This window comes from Linepithema humile, chromosome 1 (assembly GCF_040581485.1).
Source record: "Linepithema humile isolate Giens D197 chromosome 1, Lhum_UNIL_v1.0, whole genome shotgun sequence".
NCBI classification, from domain to species: domain Eukaryota; kingdom Metazoa; phylum Arthropoda; class Insecta; order Hymenoptera; family Formicidae; genus Linepithema; species Linepithema humile.
In genome coordinates, this window is record NC_090128.1 from 19,845,327 (window position 1) to 19,858,071 (window position 12,745).

A 12,745-nucleotide genomic window follows, 5' to 3' on the forward strand; every position below is an offset into this window, starting at 1 on the left:
GCTTATTAAAGATGGAAAGTCGTGAATCCAAAAATCTGATGTTAATGAAACTTTTCGTACATATAGATGAGATAAACATATAAATATAAAAATTTTAAGTAACTATCAAAAACGATTTTAAGATGTAAACGCACCTCCCAAAGATTCAAAAGCTTTTGATTTTGTCGATATTTTTTATAAATTATTTGAAATATCTAAAAATGTATTATACACAAATTTTATAGTATAAACATCTCTATTTATTGCGACTAATAAAAAAATATTTTTTTTTAAATTTTGCCTTTTGCATTCTTTAAGTCGAGAAAAATTTTTTGCATTATAATATAACAGGAAAATATTTTTAGTCCAAATATTGAAATTCATTTATATATAATTGCAATGATTAAACAAAAAATTTTTTATTGAACAGAATATGTTGAAATGAATATATGTTGGAATAAACTATTATCTAATAGTTCATTAAATAAGTCGAAAATTGAAAACTGAAAATTTTTATACTTTTGTATTTACCGCATTTACATATGTGCAAAATTTTGATAAGATTAAAATTTCTGGGTTTGCTTGATTCACTAGATGCACTTTGTCGGATAAACCAGTCAAAATCTCAATATCAAATAATCTTGAAGAATGGGAGTAAAAATATTTTAAAAAATTGATAAGTTTCATGCAAAATATATAATGTGTGCTACTTATATGACTGCAATATGAAAACATAAAGACGCAATTTTAAATATACACATCTATATATAAAAGCAAATAAAAAAGTTTATTAGATCTGACTGCAATAAAATTTACACGTTTAATGCAATATTTGTCATAAATATTTGAATACATTCAAGGCGACGCCATTAATCAGACATTTATCTTAATATAAACTACTTTGAAAAGAAGATGCCACGTCTCGTTTATGAGCTTCAAATAAAAGGATATTAGGCAGCATAATGATTATTGCGCGCATTGCAAATAGTGTGGTTGGATCTGAAAGTTTAGTTTTTTGTGTCATATAAACAAGTACATACTCGAAAGACACCACACGCAAATACACAAACAGAAATCAATGTGCCTAGGTCATCAACAAGTACACGACGATAAAGAAAAAGCAACGGTAAGTTTTATTAATACTATTATATTAGAAATTTTTATTAATTTTAAAGCATTATCTCATGTTGCCACGTTCGTTCTTTTTTTCTTCTTACTCAGTTATTCGATATTACCATTGCATAAGCCGGCCAGAATGTCTATACCATACGATGAAGAAGAATGGGAGTTGGAATATTTTGAAAAGCTGGAGAATTTTCGAGCACAATGTAAATTGTGTCCACGTTCTAATCGAACCACTTTGATGTACCGAGATATGATGAAGGTGAATAAGCATTTCACAAATCGCCGCCATCCAAATGTAGACAGGAATAGAATTCGTCATTCGAAGTGGCAGTATTTCAGAGAAATTGACGATTCGCGCATGCAATGTAATCGTTGTAATAAGAGTTATTTGATCAAAACTTTAAGCAAATGTTTGAATGCACATTTAAATAAGGAACATGGCATAGATGCAAATATAAAAGAACATTTTCAATCGAGATTTATGTGGAACTATATTATAGAGCTTGATAAAGATACTGTGATGTGTACTGAATGTTTTGCTATGATTAAAGTTACTCGTCAGTATGCTTTACGTAATCACATATTTAGTAAACATTCAAATGTGTTGGAAGAAAATCGAAATCCACAAGGAGAAACCAATATGCCTGTGCCATCAACAAGTGCACAACGTTAAAGAAAAAGAACGGTAAGCTTTAATATTATATTTGAAATTTTTATTTTTCTTGAGTCAAGCTTAATATACTTTTATTGTGTGCATACCTCCAGCAAAATAATTAATATGCCTTTCTAATAAGTATTAAAAAATTTCTCATAGATTTATCCCATCCAGATTTGACAAAGGTTTTATATTCAAATATTACGATCAGCATCAATCATGACTATGACAATTTAAATGATTTGAGATATCTGGAGAAACTGCCATATCTATGATGTGTAATTTACAAATTGTTTATTATATACCATGCAATAACATTATATATATATACATATATATACATATATATAATGTAATATATATATATACGATTTGGAGTATATATAATAAATGATTTGCAGTATCTGAAGAAACTGCCATATGTGAAAAGTGTAATTAGTAATTAGCATATTAATTACTATATACAAACAGTTACACTATATATATAGGTATAAATATAGTATAATAATGTATATATAAATTATATTATAGTAATAAAAAAGATATATATTATGTGTATATTTTTTATTACTTTTATATATATATAAAATAATAACAGTGTATATATAAGTTTTACACATTATTTTTTATATAATAATTACACAAGTGTATTCAAATATCTGTGTTTATAATGTGAATCGATTTAACGAACAATGCATTTTTTCAGACATGTATAATTTAATAACTATTCTTTAATTAACTGTCAAATATTTTACTGCCATTTTATTTTTTTTATTATGTTTTTATACTTATGTATCTCTGTCATAATATTTTAAGCATTTTATGAACTTTGAATTTGACATTAAAACTTTTCTGGAGACAATGTCCAAAATGTAATGGGCAAATAAAAATTTGTAAATTTAAATATCAACTAGATTGATTTTAAAATTATTGTGTGAGTAATTGGCTCTAACAAATACAATACGAGTGTAAAATTGATACATTACCATTAATAAATCAGAATGTTAAAATAAATGAGTTATAATTTATTCCATCCAAGATACGTACAATTTTCTTTTGCTTATTAATGAGAAATGTCGAGAACCCAAAAATTTTGATTTTATTGAGATTTTTCGTGAATGAAGTAAATACTTTAATATAAAAATTTTCAATTCGTACCAAAAACAATTTTGAGGTGTCAAATCATCTTTCAAAGATTTAAGGACTTTTGACTTTTTTCGATATATTTTATGAACTACTTAAGAATCTCAAGTTGAGATATTAAATAATGTATCATATGAAAGTTTTATAGTTTGAACACTTGTATTGCGACCAATAACATCTTGAAAAAATAATTTTTTTAATTTTGTCTTTTGCATTATATGGAAGAGAATCTTTTAATATGACAAAAAAGTAAATTTAGTGTAAATATATTAATAGTTATTTATATACAACTGCAATAATTGAAAAAAAGGTTCTTGTGTGTATTGAACAGAATGCATCAAGATGCGCGTCGTATCTCGTGTCCATCTGTTCTACACCTAACGCTGTGATGACGATGTGAGCTTTCACACTATATATTTTTAATGCATTTATTATTGTAATACATGAAGATTATTATGACACAATTTAGCAATACAAATATGTTTATTACAATTATTTATTACACGCATCTTGATGCATATTTTGTTCGTTTTCTTTTAATTATTGTAATTGTATATAAATAATTTTTAATATATTTAAAATAAAATTATTTTTCTACTATAATGCGAAAGATATTCTTTCTCATAAAGGATGCAAAAATTAAAAAGAATTATTTATTTCAAATTTTATTGGTCGCAATAAATAGAGACGTTTGAACTATAAAACTTTTATTCAGTACATTTTTTGATATCTCAAATAGTCAAATATAATATATCGATTAAAATCAAAAGCATTTAAATCTTTGAAAGGTGGTTTTACTTTTTAAAATCGCTTTTGATAACAAATAAAAATTTTTATATTCTTGTATTTACCGCATTTATATATGTGCAAAGTTTCGTTGAGATTAAAAATTTCTGGGTTTGCGAGATTCACCAGTTAGTTATTTGCACTTTGTCGCATAAAACAGTCAGAATCTCTTCATCAAATAAAAACAATTAAGTAAGAATGAGAATGGAAATAATTTGAAAAATTGATGAATTTTCAAGCAAAATGTATATTGTGAGCAGCTACTTATATGATTGCAATATGAGCAACATATATGAGCATTTCAAAAATACAGATGCAAATATAAAAACATACATAGGAAAGTTTAATGGATCTGGCTGCAATAAAATTGTCAATTACACATTAATCGCGACATACAATATTTATAGAAGAAGAATGTTCCAACTTTATATGGAAGAAAACACATGGAAGTATATTACATAGGATAATTATTGTGTGCAGTGTATGGAGTGTGATCGGATCTTAAAGCTCATTCTTATGTTAGTTCTTCTGGTCTAACAAGCGCATGCTCGAAAGACATCTATATACATGAGCAGTGGAATAACACATCGTAAACAGAGAGAAATAAACGTGTCTGGGCCATCAACAAGCATAGAACGATAAAGGGAAAGCAACGGTAAGTTTTATTAGTATTATTATATTAGAAATTTTTATTAATATTAGTTAATCTTACGTTGCTTTTTTTATTTTTTACTTTTTTAGTTATTTGCACTCTATCGCATAAAATGGCCAAAATGTCTACACCAAACAAAGAAGAAGAATGGGAGTGGAAATACTTTAAAAAGTGCCAAGATTATCAAGCAATATGTCAATTGTGTATGAAAGTTCATACGAAAATTATTTATTACGATATGCAATTCGTGAATCTTCATTTCAAACTAAAACATCCATATATACAAACAATTGCTAAATCTCGTTGGATAGATGAAAAATTCAGAATTAGAAATTCATACGTGCAATGTTTTCTATGTCGTAATTTATTCCCAGTTTCGACGTTAACGTCAGAATTAAGCAGACATTTATTAACTGAGCACAATAGAATTCTAGAAGAAGACACATCTTATCACATGAGCTTTTTTCGTCGGTATATGTCAGAGCATGATGAGTACAATAAGTCTTTGCGGTGTAATATATGTTATGAGTTTATAGAGTTTATTTCTACTTGTCGCCTGAACAACCACATATTCAGAAGCCACAGAAATAAATGGAAGAAAGAATATATCAAAGCAAGACAAGAGTGTATATAAAGGAAACTACTTAGGCTATCAAGAAGTACACAATGTTAAAGAAGGGACAATGGTAATTTTTATTAATAGTATTATATTAATAATGTTTACTTTTCTTAAATAATACTTAATATAAACTTATATATGTATATTATGTACATATCACAAATCAAACAATGAACATGTCTTTTTAACAAATATTATAAAAAATTTTCATAGGTTTATCTAGAACAGATTTGACAACGATTGTACATTCAAATATCAGGACCAGCAATAGCAACAATCTCGATTAACAATTTTATTACAAATATTTGAATGCATTTACGGCGACGACATTTATCTCATAATAAAATACTTGTAAAGGAAGATGGCATGTCTCATTTGAGCTTCAAGTTAAAGCATAGGTAGCATGATGATTATTGCGCACATTGCAAAGAGTGTGGTTGGATCTGAAAGTTTAGTTCTTTGTGTCATATAAACAAGTACATATACTCGAAAGATATCTAGGCACACGCGTAGTAGAACAACACCACACAGATATACAAACAGAAACCAATGTGCCTAGGCTATCAACAAGTACACGACGATAAAGAAAAAGCAACGGTAAGTTTTATTAATACTATTATATTAGAAGTTTTTATTAATTTTAAAGCATTATCATATGTTACCACGTTCGTTCTTTTTTTCTTCTTACTTAGTTATTCGATATTACCATTGCATAAGCCGGCCAGAATGTCTACACCAAACGATGAAGAAGAATGGGAGTTGGAATATTTTGAAAATCTGAAGAATTTTCGAGCACAATGTAAATTGTGTCCACGTTCTAATCGAACCATTTGGATGTACCGAGATATGAGGAAGGTGAATAAGCATTTCAGAAATTGCTGCCATCCAAATGTAGACATGAATAGAAATGTTCATCCGAAATGGGATTATTTCAGAAAAACTGACGATTCGCGCATGAAATGTAATCATTGTAATAAGAGATATGCGATCACAACTCCAAGCAAAATGCTGAATGCACATTTAAATAAGAAACATGACATACATGCAAATTTAGAAATACATTTTCAATCGAGTTTTATGTGGAACTATATTATAGAGCTTGATAAAGATACTGTGATGTGTACTGACTAATGCTACGATTAAAGTTGCTTGTCTGTGTGCTTTACGTAATCACATATTTAGTAAACATTCAAATGTGTTGAAAAAAAATCAAAATCCACAAGGATAAACCAATATGCCTGAGCAATCAACAAGTGCACAACGTTAAAGAAAAAAAGAACGGTAAGCTATAATATTATATTTGAACTTTTTACTTTTCTTTAGTCAAGCTTAATATACTTTTAGTGTGTGCATACCTCCAATAAAATAATTAATATGCTTTTCTAATAAGTATTTAAAAAATTCTCATAGATTTATCTCATCCAAATTTGACAAAGGTTTTACATTCAAGTATCACAACTAGCATCAATCTTGACTATGACGACTTAAATGATCTGAGATATCTGGAGAAACTGCCATATCTATGACATGTGTAATTAGCATATTATTTATTATATACCATGCAATAACGTTATATATATATATATATATATGTGTATATATATATATATATGTATATATATGTATATATATATGTATATATATATGATTTGAGGTATATATAATAAATGATTTGCAGTATCTGAAGAAACTGTCATATATGACAAGTGTAATTAGCATATTAATTACTATATACAGCCAGTTACATTATATATATATATATATATATATATATATATACATATATATGTGTAGTATAATAATGTATATATAAATTATATTATAGTAATAAAAAATATATATATTATGTGTATATTTCTTTTTATTTTTATATATATATAAAATAATAACGATTTTTATATAAATCCACATTATTTTTATATAATAATTACACAAGTGTATTCAAATATCTGTGTTTATAATGTAAAACGATTTAACAAACAATGTACTTTCTGCAAACATGCATATAATTTTACAACTATTCATTAACTAACAGTGCCAAATAATCGATTCTCATTTTATTTTATAATGTTCTTATATTTATGTATCTTTATTATTTTACATACTTTATGTAATTTGAATTTGAATTATAATTTTTATGGAGATGCTCAAAATGTTATATGAAATTGAATATATGTTATTTTAGATTTTTGGTTAGTACTGATTTTAAAATTATTGTGTGATTTGGCTGTAACCAATGCAGTGCAAAACTGACAAATTAATATTAATAATATGGCATTTTAAAATAAATGTATTGTGATTTTTTTTATTCGCTATACCAATTTACTCTTAAGTTCGGTTAATTTATTTCTTATTTTTTCCTGTTTATCGTTCTAATAATAACAAAACATTAAATGTATAGTCAAATGTTCTATATTTGATAAACAGAAAATAATAATAAATGTAATATCAGAATTATAGCAATCTGTATTTTTATTAATAATAATATGTATCCTTATTAATATACTTGCTCAAATTTATTTTACTTTTATTTTATTAATGCTTTATTTAATTAATTTTTCTATTTTATTGATTATTATTTTGTTATAATATTCAATTACTTACTATTTCTCACTTATTAGTGAACTTCCCAAACCAGAAAATGATTTCTATAAAACTTTTGACATATGTAGAAGGAGTAAATGTGAATATAAAAAGTTTGAATTAGTATTAAAAACAATTTTAATATCTCGATTTTTTACACGATTTCGAACAAAGAATGCGTCAAGATGTGTATAATGTCTCGCGCCAATCTGTTCTATAGTTAATGTCGATAAGAGCTTCCATGTGATATATTTTGAGAGCATTTTGTAATACATGAAGATCATTGCGACACATATTAGCAATACAAGTATGTTTACTACAATTATCTAAACTGAACTTGTACTATATTAATACTTGTATCATTTTTATATTTCATAATATTCACAATCATGATATTCCTCAATAGCAACGTAATTGCGCATTTGGAAAGTATTCATCCAAATATAAAAACAAATAGAAAAGTTTATTGGACGTGGCTGTATTTCAATAATGAATGATTATTTACACGTGCAATGCAATCTTTGCGAAGACAGTTATGTGAATGCAGTTACGATTACAATATGAATCAGATATTCAACTCAATATAAAATTCTTGTAGGAGAGAGAGAGAGAAAGAGAGAGAGAGAGAGTGAGAGGGTGGGGAGGGGGGGGGGGTGAGGGAGAGAAAAAGAGAGAGAAGACATATCTTGTTATCAATATAAAAAGTATTTTTTAAAAATAGTTTTTTGATTCCATTTGGCGCTATTTTCTGATATATTTTATTGTATGCAAAATATACAATAATTTTTTTATAGTGGAATATACAACTTTCTTTATAGATAATTTTATGTCAAATAATTTTTTATATACTATTTTTTCATAAAATTTGTTATACGATAATATTTTTCGTAGAATTAAAACAATACTGTTTTGATTGTGACGTGTGTACTTAGTGTTTTCTTTTACCTTTTTTCTATTAACACTACACAGAGAAACTTTTATATCAAAAATTACTATGTACGGCAGTAGCCGCGGACCTTGAAGTAATTATAAAAATTTTTACTATGTTTTTCACATGTGGAACATAATAAAAATTATCGGTCCGCGATTACTGTTGTACATAGTAATTTTTGATATATAAAATTTTCTACGTGTAGAAATCAAATAAAAATAAATTGTTAATGTATTATTAATCATGACATTTTAGTAATGATTTATCAGATATACTTTGCACTATAATTATTGTTAGAATATGAGTTAAATACTTGTTTTCTTTTAAATTATTATTTCTACATATAGACTCGAGTAACAGTTAAGTAAAAGTTCTAAAATAGCAGCGTATGATAACTTTGCTACTAATGATTACAAGCGAGCACCGATAATGATACCGTCCCGCTTTATAATAACACATCGTCTTAAGACATGCTCTACAGTAACGCGACACCTCATTATATGTATTTTCCCGAAGTTTGCGGCAGTAAATGTCGTCGCTCGATTTTGCTGACACTAAAGACGCAACGTGGAGAAAAATTCAAAAATTTTTTATTTAGTCGACGGCGAGAGTTCGTGAAATTGGAACGCGAGTCTTTCGAGTGAGAGACCGCAGAGATCTATGGTTTTCGGCCGAATTCTGACGTGGAAGATCTCGGCTGGAGACCGCCACGTTGTCCTAGTAAAGGTCCGCGGTAGGCTCTCGGTGTTGGAATTCTCCGGGTCCCGAAGTCGGTTGATTTACACCGTTGCCAAAGTTTTATTGCTCCGCCCATCAAACCGCACTCGCCGGCGATCGAGTCCCGCGAGAGGCACCCCAGCTTTCCGCGCGTGTGTAGGGATTTCACGAATTTCGCGGAACGCGGTGCGTTGTAGGAAGCCGCGTTTAATCTCCGACCGGAGACAAATTTATGTCCGGTACGTTCATAACTGTACAGTCAACCGGCTCTTTTTTGCTACAGTATCGTATCCGTCCATGCGCTACCATCGTTTACGGCCTTACTTCCGGATTGATCGTAAATATGTGATACGTACCGTCGGGGAGCGCCGTTCCGTGCGCGGCGAATTCTGGCTTTCATGAGATTTTTCGTATTGCCCTTCTCGTCTCTCTGTAGAGCTCTCCATCCATCGTCTTTCCCTGATTATCGATGAACCGACTGTCAATGGGTATCATCGATAATCCGCCAAGCTGGAAAAATAACGACTTCCCTTGACGGCATTTCGATTAAAGTTACTCCGCTGCAGCGCGGTCGAAGAAGCGGAGTATCGACGTCGACTTCGAAATTCGATCGCCGCGTTATCGATAACCAGGGAAGCGCGCTTATTATCGATAGCCTGCGTGAGCAAGAACGAGACAGATACTGCGCGTCGCGCGGAGACGCGAGGGACGCGGAATAAACAATACGCGATCTGAAAGTAAAATCGACCGCGCGCATTATGCAACCAATCCGCCGACGCTGGTTGTTTTGTGCGACGCCTGGCAAGACTTCCAATTCGTAGAGCGGTCCGGCCAATTAAATCCGCCATTTGTCTTCGGGAGTAGTCTCTCCTCTCGTAATCCGCGGTTGGAAAAGTTTTCGCTCAGGAAAGATGCGGCATCCGCTGCATCGCGCTCCCCCGCGGGACTAAAGAATCGAAGTCGTTTTCTCTGCGCCACCAAATTGACCCGGAGTCTTGTACTCCTGCGCGGTCCGCGCCCATCTCATAAATATTTAAATCTAATGAACTTTACAGACCGTATAGATTCAAATCAGTGCTTCCTGAAGGACTTTCCTTGTGTCGCGGCATGCCGCGGCGGGATCGTTCTCGGACGTGCCACGACGCATCCGAGTGTTCGATCGATTGGGAATAATTGAACGGCGGGAAATATGTGGACGGCGCATTTTACGCCGCTGTTAAACTCGAGATGTAAAGAATAAGGAAACGGAGTGTGATAAATATTTGCAGGATAAATTATTACGGGATAATAAAAGGAGTGGAATGATGTTAGGCAACAACGTATTTCTCTCTTACGGTATCCTTTTAATTTTAATTTTTATATCAGTTACAAAGTAATATAATAGAATGATGTGAGTTTTCTAATTTCCTCCACGTTTCCACTGTAATTTGAGAAATTGCAAATGTCTCGCAGAAAGTAAAGTATTGTTAAGAGGATAATATCATATTAAACATGATATATAACGCTTAATTAGCCGAAGACATTTATGTAATGAAAACGTGTCGTAAAACCGAGACTTTTGCGAAGTACGCATTTCATACGCGCGATGATCCAATAGCGTCATTTGAAATATCTTTATTTTCACTGGGAAATCGAACGAGCTTTCTTCATTACTTTTTCCATTATCATAAGACATTGAAATAACAGTAATGTTTGATATCCATCGCTGATTTCTGGCGCTCTTCTCTTTCATTTCGATATTTTATTCTTTCTGGAGTTTTCTTAGAATTTCCTTCGTTGCCAAAGTATCAGAGGATTCAATCGGCTCTCTCTTTGACCATTCTTTCCACGTTAGGATGCAATATAACGGCGTAGTGGGGTCGTTCTGCGCGAGCAGTGCGCGGCGATTGCGCGTTTTATCCACTCCATCGAGAATAATTGGATGATCGACGAAAAAGTGGCAGACAAGTCGCGTGAATTTATAGAACGGAGCTGTATCGACAGGCTGTGTAATTCCGGCGTCAAGAATATCGATAAACAGGAAAGATAATCTTTTTTCCATCGTCGTATCGCGCGTTCGTATTTCCTGTTGAATATTCATTAAGTCCAAAGATTTACGAGAATCAAGTATGTCTCGCTGAGAAGTGAGTTACACGGATAATTCTTTTACTGCGATAAAAAGAAACGGAAAAGATTAAAAAGCAATGAGAAAATATGAAGTAACCTTATAAATTGCTATTTACATTCGCTTTCAGACATGGCATTACACACACACATACGAACACACCGGAAATGTAGAATATGGATTTTGAATAAGAATTCGTTGCATGCGCACGGATTCAAAGAGCTCTCGTGCTTATTAAATCTCTGTCTGTAAATAATGACTATGCCGAGGCACGTTGGGTAGACGGCCAAATACCGATTTTGGGAGCGCTTCCGAGAGAGAGAGAGAGAGAGAGAGAGAGAGAGAGAGAGAGAGAGAGAGAGAGAGAGAGAGAGAGAGAGAGAGAGAGAGAGAGAAAGAGACTGGAGAATTATGACGTGCCATCGAAATTTCCCTTTATTCAGTAGAGAAATTATGATGCCCTGACTTTTGGCCGTGCATCACGGCTATTTACGTGATCGTGTAAGAATAAGCGTTGCTCGTCGTTCCGATATCGCTTATCGCGATACTTTCTCGCGAAGGAAAATGATCACACGTAATAATGAAATATTGCAATTCCGAGGAAAACATTGTTGTTATTTTTACATCAAGCTTCGGATATCTCGAGACAATTGTTCATCTTTTTCGAGAAGTGCCGAGCTTGTTGCGGTTTCCGGGATGGCGAAATGAAAAACAATACGTTTACCGATCTTGGAAACGATACTTCTCGCGATCGTCGGGTCAATTCGAAGTCGAGCGGCTGTAATAAAGCGGCGAGGGAAGCGGAGAGAGGGCGGCGTTGAGAAATAGGAAAAGTTCGAACGAATGTTCTCGACAGGGCTCGCCGGATACGAATCTATTTATACATACATATATGTATACGCGCGTGTTCACGGGCGCCTAACCGACAGTGAAGAAGCATTACCGACTGGCACGTCGTGCCGTTTGCAATATTGAGCTACCCTCGGGGTATACGTCGTAATTAAAGCACTGAATTATTCGTCGACTTGTTAAAGCGAGCGGGGTGCGAACATCGTTAGCAGCGGCTCGTCGAGGACGCGAGCTTGTACACGCCGCGTAAACAGCCGCCGTCGTCGTGAATTATACGCCGCCTGTCCGTCTACGACAAACCCTCTGCCCAGTGTCAATATTATCCGAAATCTGTGAGGAGGAGGCGATCCCTGTTCCAGAGCGCCGAGCAGAAGGTTGTCTCCTCGCGCCCGTAACGCAACCCGCAGTATGCCTTTGTCTTAACCTTTTCGTTAACCAAATCCTCACGGAATTTCGAGATTGCTCGGCGATGTTAAAATAGACGGGGGTCGTTGAGGGAGCTGCGCTTAATAATTCAATATCGGACGGGACAAAAGCCGGGGGGGGGGGGGGGTCTCGCTCGATTAAACGCGATCTTATTTGACCGACGTCTTTACTGGCCA

At 32.3% G+C, this 12,745-nt stretch overlaps 2 long non-coding RNA genes across 3 annotated transcripts; both read left to right on the forward strand.

Annotated features, from left to right (window-relative positions):
• Positions 1–789: 789 nt before the first annotated feature.
• On the forward strand, positions 790–3,819 carry LOC136997483 (uncharacterized). Its single transcript, XR_010888227.1, has 3 exons — positions 790–1,105; positions 1,201–1,789; positions 1,919–3,819. It is a non-coding gene; the product is annotated as an uncharacterized lncRNA (long non-coding RNA).
• An 88-nt stretch (positions 3,820–3,907) lies between these two features.
• Positions 3,908–8,760, forward strand: LOC105667350 (uncharacterized). Of its 2 annotated transcripts, XR_001099912.2 has the most exons (6): positions 3,908–4,343; positions 4,430–5,026; positions 5,173–5,556; positions 5,652–5,814; positions 5,895–6,240; positions 6,370–8,760. It is a non-coding gene; the product is annotated as an uncharacterized lncRNA (long non-coding RNA). The 2 variants fall into 2 exon arrangements; XR_001099911.2 differs by having other exon boundaries at positions 3,910–4,343; positions 5,652–6,240.
• Positions 8,761–12,745: the final 3,985 nt, after the last annotated feature.